The following is a 10,275-nucleotide window of genomic DNA, read 5'->3' as shown; positions in this document are numbered from 1 at the left end:
TTGTTAAAGAGAGAGTGATAGAGGGAGACTGAGTGAGAAAACATGGGAGGGAGGGATGGCGAATGGATGTGGCTTCTTATTAAGACTGGCATTTCGGGTTTGAATCTCCGGGGAATTTGAAGGCAGCGTTTAACAAAGTGCGGTTTCTGCAGGTCATTATTCAATGCCTTTGTGTCCCTCATTTGGCCAGACACTCTGAACTGAACACCTGTGTACCTCTGGCTCCCTGGCACCCTCACAGTCATATACAGTGGGGCAAAAAATAATTTAGTCAGCCACCAATTGTGCAAGTTCTCCCACTTAAAAAGATGAGAGAGGACTGTAATGTTCATCATAGGTACACTTCAACTATGGCAGACAAAATGAGAAGAAAAAAATCCAGAAAATCACATTGTAGGATTTTTAATGAATTTATTTGGAAATTATGGTGGAAAATAAGTATTTGGTCAATTAACAAAAGTTTATCTCAATACTTTGTTATATACTCTTTGTTGGCAATGACAGAGGTCAAACGTTTTCTGTAAGTCTTCACAAGGTTTTCACACACTGTTGCTGGTATTTTGGCCCATTCCTCCATGCAGATCTCCTCTAGAGCAGTGATGTTTTGGGGCTGTTGCTGGGCAACACGGACTTTCAACTCCCTCCAAAGATTTTCTATAGGGTTGAGATCTGGAGCCTGGCTAGGCCACTCCAGGACCTTGAAATGCTTCTTACGAAGCCACTCCTTCATTGCCCGGGCGGTGTGTTTGGGATCATTGTTATGCTGAAAGACCCAGCCACGTTTCATCTTCAATGCCCTTGCTGATGGAAGGAGGTTATCACTCAAAATCTCACGATACATGGCCCCATTCATTCCTTCCTTTACACGGATCAGTCGTCCTGGTCCTTTTGCAGAAAAACAGCCCCAAAGCATGATGTTTCCACCCCCATGCTTCACAGTAGGTATGGTGTTCTTTGGATGCAACTCAGCATTCTTTGTCCTCCAAACACAACGAGTTGAGTTTTTACCAAAAAGTTATATTTTGATTTCATCTGACCATATGACATTCTCCCAATCTTCTTCTGGATCATCCAAATGCTCTCTAGCAAACTTCAGACGGGCCTGGACATGTACTGGCTTAAGCAGGGGAACACGTCTGGCACTGCAGGATTTGAGTCCCTGGTGGCGTAGTGTGTTACTGATGGTAGGCTTTGTTACTTTGGTCCCAGCTCTCTGCAAGTCATTCACTAGGTCCCCCCGTGTGGTTCTGGGATTTTTGCTCACCGTTCTTGTGATAATTTTGACCCCACGGGGTGAGATCTTGCGTGGAGCCCCAGATCGAGGGAGATTATCAGTGGTCTTGTATGTCTTACATTTCCTAATAATTGCCCCCACAGTTGATTTCTTCAAACCAAGCTCTGTTTTTTTTCTCATTTTGTCTGTCATAGTTGAAGTGTACCTATGATGAAAATTACAGGCCTCTCTCATCTTTTTAAGTGGGAGAACTTGCACAATTGGTGGCTGACTAAATACTTTCTTGCCCCACTGTATCTGTGGCTGGAATAGAAGCCCATAAGTTTTGATAATTGCAATGCTATTGATCATGGCCTTGAACAGCACACTCAAGCGAGAGAAAACAGTTACATATATTTTCTATATTACCTAATTATTAAACTTATTTTGTATCCGGAATGTGGATGTCATTGCTTTGTATTTCCTCAAAAAGGATCATTGTCAATATCAAAGTTAATCTTGTTCTCTGTTGGCTACGCAGAAGTAGTTTGTTGCTTGGCAAAGGAGGTCATTGCAGTGTTGTTAATGGTCATAGAATTCATTAACTGAGCATTGCGGTATTTTGGATTATTAAAGATGTCCTCCAGCAATTAAAAAATACACTTTTCCTATTGAAAAGTGATATTCTGAGTATAAATACAGTACAGTACACACACTAAAGGGTAAAACAAATGTTGTTGTTTTTTACACAAGTGCAAATTTCAAGGAGTAGGACATTCAATGAGTTGGTCTGATGGTGGCCTCTGATGTCATCAACCTCCCCCTTGCTTGAGGAACAATAGCGGAGCTTGTGCTGTGTCATGAGTATACCTGGATCACCTATTGAGATATTCAGGTGTTAAATGAGCTGAAGAGGAGACTGGAGTAGGACTTGAAGGGTTAATTAGAAACAAAGTGAATGATCTTTCTCTACCATGGGCTGTGGATGAGCATAGTGCTGCTACTGTTTGTTTGTGTTCCGCTGTGTTGTGAGGTTCACTTGCTGAGAGATGGAGAGGAAAGAGAGGGAAGACAGACATGAGGGGAGGAGTGAGATCCTGGTACCTGAACCCTACACAATATTCACTGCAGTATAGTATGTTTCTGTCTACTGCTGGGGAGGTATACTGCTTCTAGTTCCGTCTACTGTTGTGAATAGGGTATTTTTAATGTTGTTTTTATTGAAGAGTAGACTAGAGTAAATAGAGTCGCTTTACAGTACAAACGTAAAATACATAAAACTTCTATTTGTTTTTCTTCTCTGTGCATTTGGTGACCATGGTTTTATTTTTATTATGATCTTTATCAAATATATTTATTGATATAATTTATTGTGTGTGTTCCAGGCATCCCAAAAATCCCCAGCAGAAGATCATCAAGAGGGTCATAGCCCGGGAGGGAGACTTCATTAAGTACGTACAGAACGAGCTCTTTCCCCATAGCTTTATAAAATCAAACTTAAAACACACAGGATGTCTAAAATAAAAATAGAATCACTGATTAAAGGCCTATGTGAAGAATTCCTATGTGAAGACTTCCATACATGAAGGGCCCTTTTCGGCATTTGCTGTATGATCGATGATATGATCGATGAGGATCTCCATGTTGCAAATGTACGGACCCTTACTAGACGTCTGCAAATGTTTTAAAAATTTGCTGACAGCGTCGAGCCGTGCACCAGGGCCAGATCTTCCAGCAAGTCATCAAATGAAGTCTCTCGGACATTCAGTTTCCGTTTTATAAAATGTTAAAATGTTGGTAATTTTTCTGCTGTCCCGGTAAATTCCACCAGATGGCAAATGGCTACTTATTGCAAATGTACAAAACAACACCAATCATGACATGGCCATTTCTCCTAACCGGAAAATACTTTGAAGATGAAGCTTGGTGAGCATAGGTTTAGACTAAGGGGCTGTTTGCCCAGAAACAAGATGGCATCGAGGCTTCAAGGCTTTTTGAGTTAAGGCCATTTTTCTGTGAATAAAGGTCAAAAACACAAAAAGAGCGCTAATTTGACAGCTTCACGTCAGAATACATGAACCTCCAGTTTCAGGAAAAAAAGAACCAGCCATTTATCTATTGTAATTTACGAGAAATTGTGTAATATACAATTGATGATGGTCAAAGAAATGTGTTTTATTTTCCAAAAAAGTTACAGATCCAGTTGCGACGTGTTAAGGCAGGTTTAGTAGCTCTGTGATTTCTGTGATTTTTCTGAAATAACACACACTCATTCAACCCTCTGTAAATAAGTCAGTAATAATTATAAAGACTTAAAACGCAGGATTCTGTAAAAGCCTACCCCAGTGAGGATATGTGTTTACTTTCAGCTTCCTGTGCCAACCGGAAGTGCCTTAAATCGGGGGCATAGGGGTTGTTTCGAAGGGTTAAAAAGGTCAGATCTTTCCAAAACGTCCTATGTGTGATTAGGCAACCCTCTTGAACTGTAAATCATTCATTTCTCGCAACAGATTTCCAAGAAAAACTCTCATCACACACACACACACAGCAAGGATGGAGTGACACAGTATGGGGCTTACAGACACACAGGGCCTGCAATAGTTACCTGCATTCGAACTATCAAAGAACCATCAGACCTAGAGCTCTGAAACTTTAAATACATGTTCTAGAGCTTAAGGAGAAGTTTATCTAAAGTTCCATGTATAATATAATAATAATAGTTGTATCTTTATCAATGTTTATTATGAGTATTTCTGTAATTTGATGTGGCTCTCTGCACAATCACCACGTTTTAAAACTACTGAACGTAACGCGCCAATGTAAACTCAGATTTTTTTATATAAATATGAACTTTATCAAAACAACATACATGTATTGTGTAACATGAAGTCCTATGAGTGTCATCTGATGAAGATCATCAAAGGTTAGTGATTCATTTCCGCTAGCGGAACCCCAGTCCTAGACAGGTTAACACTTTGGGCAAACATTTTACCCAATTCATTCCAGTACTTAAATGTGTTTTCCTTAGTCTACTCTTAATCGTGGAATTAATGCATTCAATCAATGTTTAGTCTTTGACCTATATTATTTATTACCTGATTGGAAATGTTGTCACTATAAATAGTCTCAGGCAGTCCAAATCGCGGGATAATCTCCCGACATAATGCCCTAGCCACTGTCTCTGCATCTGCTGAGGATGTAGGAAACGCCTCTATCCATTTCATATATTTATCAATTATATCAAAATGTTTAAAAAATAGTTTATCATCCAATTGGACACAAAGTGTGTCCTAACCTACCTCCCCTTGAAACATGGCTCTTCCCATGTATCAATATTGCCGCATATCTAAACAATGACTTCGGTAAGATTAGTAAATTATCCTTATATCAGATATCAATTCTCCAATTCTCCCTGGGGCCTGCATTCATGGCTATCCTGTAACAAGTCTCTGTCAAGTGTCTTATCCTCGTTAAGATTTATCTGTGCTGCTTTGTATGGTTTTAAACGCCTATATGCTCGTCTGCGTAAATAGTAACCTTTCTCTCCTTTCTTATTTCGCAGGCACGAGTCAATGCTACTATTTCGGCCTGTTGTGCCGAAATAATAATAATAATTTCTAGGCAATGGTTAGGGGGCTGCTATCTCCTCTCAATCCTGGTTTATTATGATATTCTAACCTTCGTAATGCTCCAGGTCTCCTGCTCCTCACTCCCAGACCATCAAGGTCACCTTAGTCCTCCGCATAGGGCGGGGGAGCCCTTCTCCATCTGCCTTTTCTACTAACTGTCAGTCAGTATCAAATATAGGTTGTTTTCAAATATTGTGTTAAATGTCTCACTGTCTCCCTGTCTGAACTCATGGATTTTTAGAAAAATCACCTGTCTATGGTGACAATCTGTAAGGTTATTACCTAGGTTGATTAAGGTTTTCTCAATGCTCTCAATACTCCTGAATCACCACAGATGTCATATATCCCTTGAAATGTTGGCTTGGATTAGGTTCTAAATACTTAACATAAACCTACCATTAATCCAAGGCTATGCCATTTCTTTCTTCTCATTGGTTCAAATTACGAATATGTCAAAGAACTATAAACTCGTTCATAATTATCAATTACCTTAAAATCAGTATCACAAATGACCTTGAATTCAATATCAAATTGGCCCTGCCATGAGGCTGATCAGACCACAACGGAAAACCATGATAGAGGTCAAAACTTTTACAGTCGTGTTTCTTACTATAATATAATATTCTTACTATACTATAAACAGTTAAACCAAGAATCAATAACCTGAAACTATCACAAAACTTTTACGAATCAACTATTCAGATCTGAATCGCTTACAGTCAAATATAGCCCAGTGAGCGCAACTAACTCTCCCCTTCTTACCAGTGGACAAAAATATAACCTCTCCTCCAGCCACGTTCTGCCTTACCGCTATCGTACATTTAAAAGCAAACTTTACAACTGTCCCTTCTCTTTCGGCTTCACCCTTATGAAATGTACAATACTTAAAAGTAACAAGTAAATTGCCAAAATGTATAACCTACATCAGTCAATCCATAAGAATCAAAACATTTTGGTGGGCACCACTCTATTGCCATTATCTCTCCGCTATTATTTAGAATTCATTAGATTTGGGTAACTGTCTCTTCTATGATTCAGTAATTTAAATATGACTCCATTCTCAATACGTTATTCCAGCGGACCATTTAGGCAACAGACACCGTATTACATCGAAATCGCCTCGTTATCATTTAGAATGAATTAATCTTTCAATATAACCTAAACAAGCTATTAAAACATTCAGTTTATATCTTAAACAAACACTAACAACCGTATCTCTCCCGGCAAAACATATCAATAGTTGAATTACAATCAGAATTACTTTTAGTCCATTGGCTGGGATGCAAACCCAAGGCCCCCACGTTGTAGGCAAGAGTCCTACCCCTTGACCACCAACACTATCAAAATGATTGAGACGCAAGTAACCATATTATTATAATTTTCTGTAGTCGTAAACTCCAGCACGAACTACTGAGACAATTCCCAGAAAATAGCCCTAATTTAAAGGTCCAAGCGTTTCCCCAGCGAGGATTCTCCTTACCCTCTCTCTCTCGTTTTCTCTGTATGTCCCCTTATCTTGTAACTTTTCTCAACTTTCTCCATTTTTCTACCTCTATCCACTTTCTCAATCAGTTTGCTAAATCCTGTCCTTTCCTCCTCTATCTCTCCCTCGGCTACAGGAGGTTCCCCATATGGGGGTGGGACGGGAAGCCTTGGCTGCCGTCTTCCCACCACCACTGTTTCATCACCGGGATTCTCTCTCCACGCCTGGTCTATCAGGGTTGGGTGCAATTTAGGCTTATGAGAGACCTCCAGAGGCGCCGTGGGAGTTATTGTTCCTAGTTGCTGGCTACTTACATCTTCCTTCTGTTCTTACTTCCTTTTTCTTTTCGGACCCCCTTCTACTGCTGCCTAGGTGGCTCTACACCCAATTCCTACCTTCGTTTTGCATAGAATACTTCGTTGCCTTTAAAACTTTTCTCTACACAACATTCTAAAGATAGGTCACCGGGTCAGAATGCCCTATGTCAATTTTAAAATCATCACCTAAACAATCAAATATATTTCTGATTGTAGCCCGAGCGTCAATTACCCAGAATTCATGAATAAAGATTTACTGACCTTGTCTTGTAGACTGGGAAAAGCAATTTTGGTTAGATTCCGTCACCATCTCTGCCGACCTTAGATATATATACCGGCCTGTTATAGAACCCCAATGTCAGGGGACAGGTCTTTAATTTACGGGTCAATGACCCGCCCGTGCATGGTTTTCGGCGTGTTACCTTCGGACGGCAGGGACAGATATTGGAATCCGGCTCGAAGGACCAAATTGTTAAGAGAATTATGTTCTCAAGGTTCATAACCCAATTTAATTATCATTACTCAGTCTGCAAACTAGAATTTGTAAGCTACTGGTCGAATGAAACAGATGGAGGCCCAGCTAAAATAGTCAAAAAGGTTTATTCACGAGAGTGCTGGTCTGTTGTACAAAACCATTCATTTTATACTGGCTTCTTACGCACATACTTTCACAAACATTAGGTTTCCTATGCACACACGCACAAACTTTCACACCATCAACATTAAGGTATCCTACGCACACACTGTCCTGCTACCCAGCCGACATAGATTACAGAGACCGTGAAAATAACTCCCCGTTCTCCATCAAAATAGGGTGACCGTGGGAAGTACTTCCCGTTCTTTCCCCAATCTCAGAGTCCCCAGCCAGGCCGGCACCAAACTCTTGCTCAAACAGTCTGTTTTTAAGATACTATAATAGACCTACACTCACGGATATATAATTCTACTGACTAAAACCACACACATCATTAGAATAATCTCATGATTCTAATCAATTTCATACAATCGTATGGTTTCAGGGTGGAATATTGTAATCATTCATTTAAACATATAAATCCCATTAACAGTTTGTTACGCATGTAACAATTCTGGCCTTTGAGGCTACCATCCTCTCATTGATGAAAAGGTTCTGGGCGGGCTGAAAATGTCTTGCAGGCCTCAACCACACTGTGGTAGAGAGGTTTTATTTTGCAGAGCTTATCAAACCTTGCTGTGCCTTGCTTCTTCTCGTTGTCCTCATCAACTTCTGGGTCACTGATATGAAGCGGCCGTGAGATTGTCAGAAACCTTTTGCATGACATGACCGTGGAGGGGAAATGCAGTTGATAGAGGGGAGCAGTTTTCCAGTAGTCTTTCAGGGTATTCAGCTTCACAAGATCCATGTAAATGACCATTGACGGATAACAAAAAAGATCTGACATGGAAATGGGCTTCCATCCCGCTTTCTTGCCTGCCTGCTTCTTAGCACCATACTTATTAGTGTTCAACACAAGGGAATCAACAACTGAATAGGTGAAAAACAGCTGAAAAAGTTGCATGGGGCTGTACTTTGAGGTCATGTCCAGCTGAGGTCCTGGTGGCCTTTTCGGTCTGAATATTGGAGGTGGTGGCACCACATCCTCCTCCAGCACAGAGTGCCAACGACCCTCCTCCTCTCTGATTGCAGGTTTATCTCTTCCCCACCTCCACTTCTTTGTCACTGACTTCACACCTGGCTGGGCGGGGGTAGGTGTGGAGCCGGAGACAGCAGGGGTCCAGCTAGATGAATCAGCTCCTGTGGGGGGTGGGCACCTTGGCAGTGGGGGCTCCCAATCAGAATCGGAGGGACTGTGAAATAGAGACACAGATTATATATAGAGTAGGAGAACCCAATCACTATGGTGAGGTGCTGTTCCATTAAATGTTTAGAGAAAATACATGTAGAAAATATCTAATAGACACAGACAGACACAGATTATATATAGAGTAGGGAACCTCAATTACTATGGTGAAGTGCTGTTCCATTCCATGTTTAGATAAAATACATGTTAAAAAGATCTAATAGACACAGACATACATGCCCCTTGCCCACAATGTAGAGCCATGTATACTTCACACATTTCATTACTGATTATATATTTATATATGTAAAATAAAATAAAAATATCTCCAAAACAACTCAAATGAATAACATTTGATACTATTAATGTCAAACAACGGCATGAGAGTTACTTACCAGTACAAAATTGCATACTCTCCATACAAAAACATTTCCTCAAATTGGGAGTTAAAACTTGTCTCACAATCTGACTCCTCTTCAAGTAGCTCTGTGTCACTTTCTCTATCAATTTCTTCAATAATATTGTGTATATATATCTGTATACCTGGACTTTGCCTTTGATTTTCCAGATTTACTCGCCATAATTATTTAGATAAAATAACAGAAAATGATCTCGACTCAATACTGCTCAGTGCAAACAATGTGGCTCCTTCAGGTTGAAATTTCAATGGCGAATGGCTGTGTTACGCTCGACTATCATATAAGAGCTGGTCTTTCTGGGAATAACCATTAGATATTGCCGTTTACCTCAGCTCATTGGCTACCTATCAAGCTCGATTTCAAGACGATCAGTGGTCATTGGGCCGAAATACAGTCAATCAACAAAGCACTGGTCATATCATTGGCGCGCAATGAGGTCATTGTTTGGTGTGTTCAAATCAGTTCCTTTCGGTCAATACATCCCTCAAAAAGAACCATCAAGTATGGTTGTGTTACTAACAAACAGAGGACTGCAATGAAACCAACCATGACTAGATAAACGTAAGTTTAGTGTGAGTAATACATAGAATGGTTTGTCGAAAGTTGAAGCAAATGGAATTCATGACACAAGCCGTTTACAAAATGTTTTGTGTTATGCTATAAAAATGGATTTTATCGAACAAAACAACCATTTATTGTGAAGATTGGACCTTTTGTATTGCCAAAAGATCTTCAAAGGTAATTTATTACTTTATTGCTATTTCTGACTTTCGTGATGCTAATGCTTGGTTGGAAAATGCTAGTAATACTTGTGTGTGTGTGGGGTGTAGTCCTCAGTTTATCGCATGTTATGCTTTCTCCATAAATTCTATTAAAAATCTGACACAGCGGTTGGATTAACAAGAAGTCAAGCTTTTAAATGGTGTAAGATACATGTATTTACAAGAATGTTTAATATTACGAATGGTGTATTTAGAATATTTGCGCTCTGCTATTTCACCGGATGTTGGCCAGGTGGGACACTACCATCCCACCTAGCCCTGAGAGGTTAAACAGTGAAAAACCATCACCAAATGGACATGACGAAATCAACACAACGAGCGATGGAGAGGAACCACTATCACTGCCTGGCCATCCCGAGTTCAGCAGGCCAGTCAATTTTGCATTTCTGCAGTATTTTGGAGCATGTCAAATTTGTGAGGGTAAATTTCCATTGAAACATATCGCAAATGGACAGCCGTGCGCCTGGTGATTGGAACGGGATACCAGGAGCACATTTTTTAAATGGTTTTGAATGCTTTTAAGAGGTGCAAGGGGTCCACGGCTGGGTAGGGAGCACCCGTTAAAAATCGTCGTTAAAAAAATGTCAAGAGTCCCACTTCTCTCTCATCATA

General features: G+C 40.2%; 1 pseudogene; it reads left to right on the top strand.

The window, feature by feature from the left end:
* LOC135508780 (mitochondrial inner membrane protease subunit 2-like) overlaps positions 1-10,275 on the top strand; it is a 193,135-nt pseudogene that overhangs the window by 152,313 nt on the left and 30,547 nt on the right.

This window comes from Oncorhynchus masou, chromosome 22 (genome assembly GCF_036934945.1).
Source record: "Oncorhynchus masou masou isolate Uvic2021 chromosome 22, UVic_Omas_1.1, whole genome shotgun sequence".
NCBI lineage: Eukaryota > Metazoa > Chordata > Actinopteri > Salmoniformes > Salmonidae > Oncorhynchus > Oncorhynchus masou.
The sequence above is the reverse complement of the archived record's forward strand: the minus strand, read 5'-3'. Positions and strand labels throughout refer to the sequence as shown.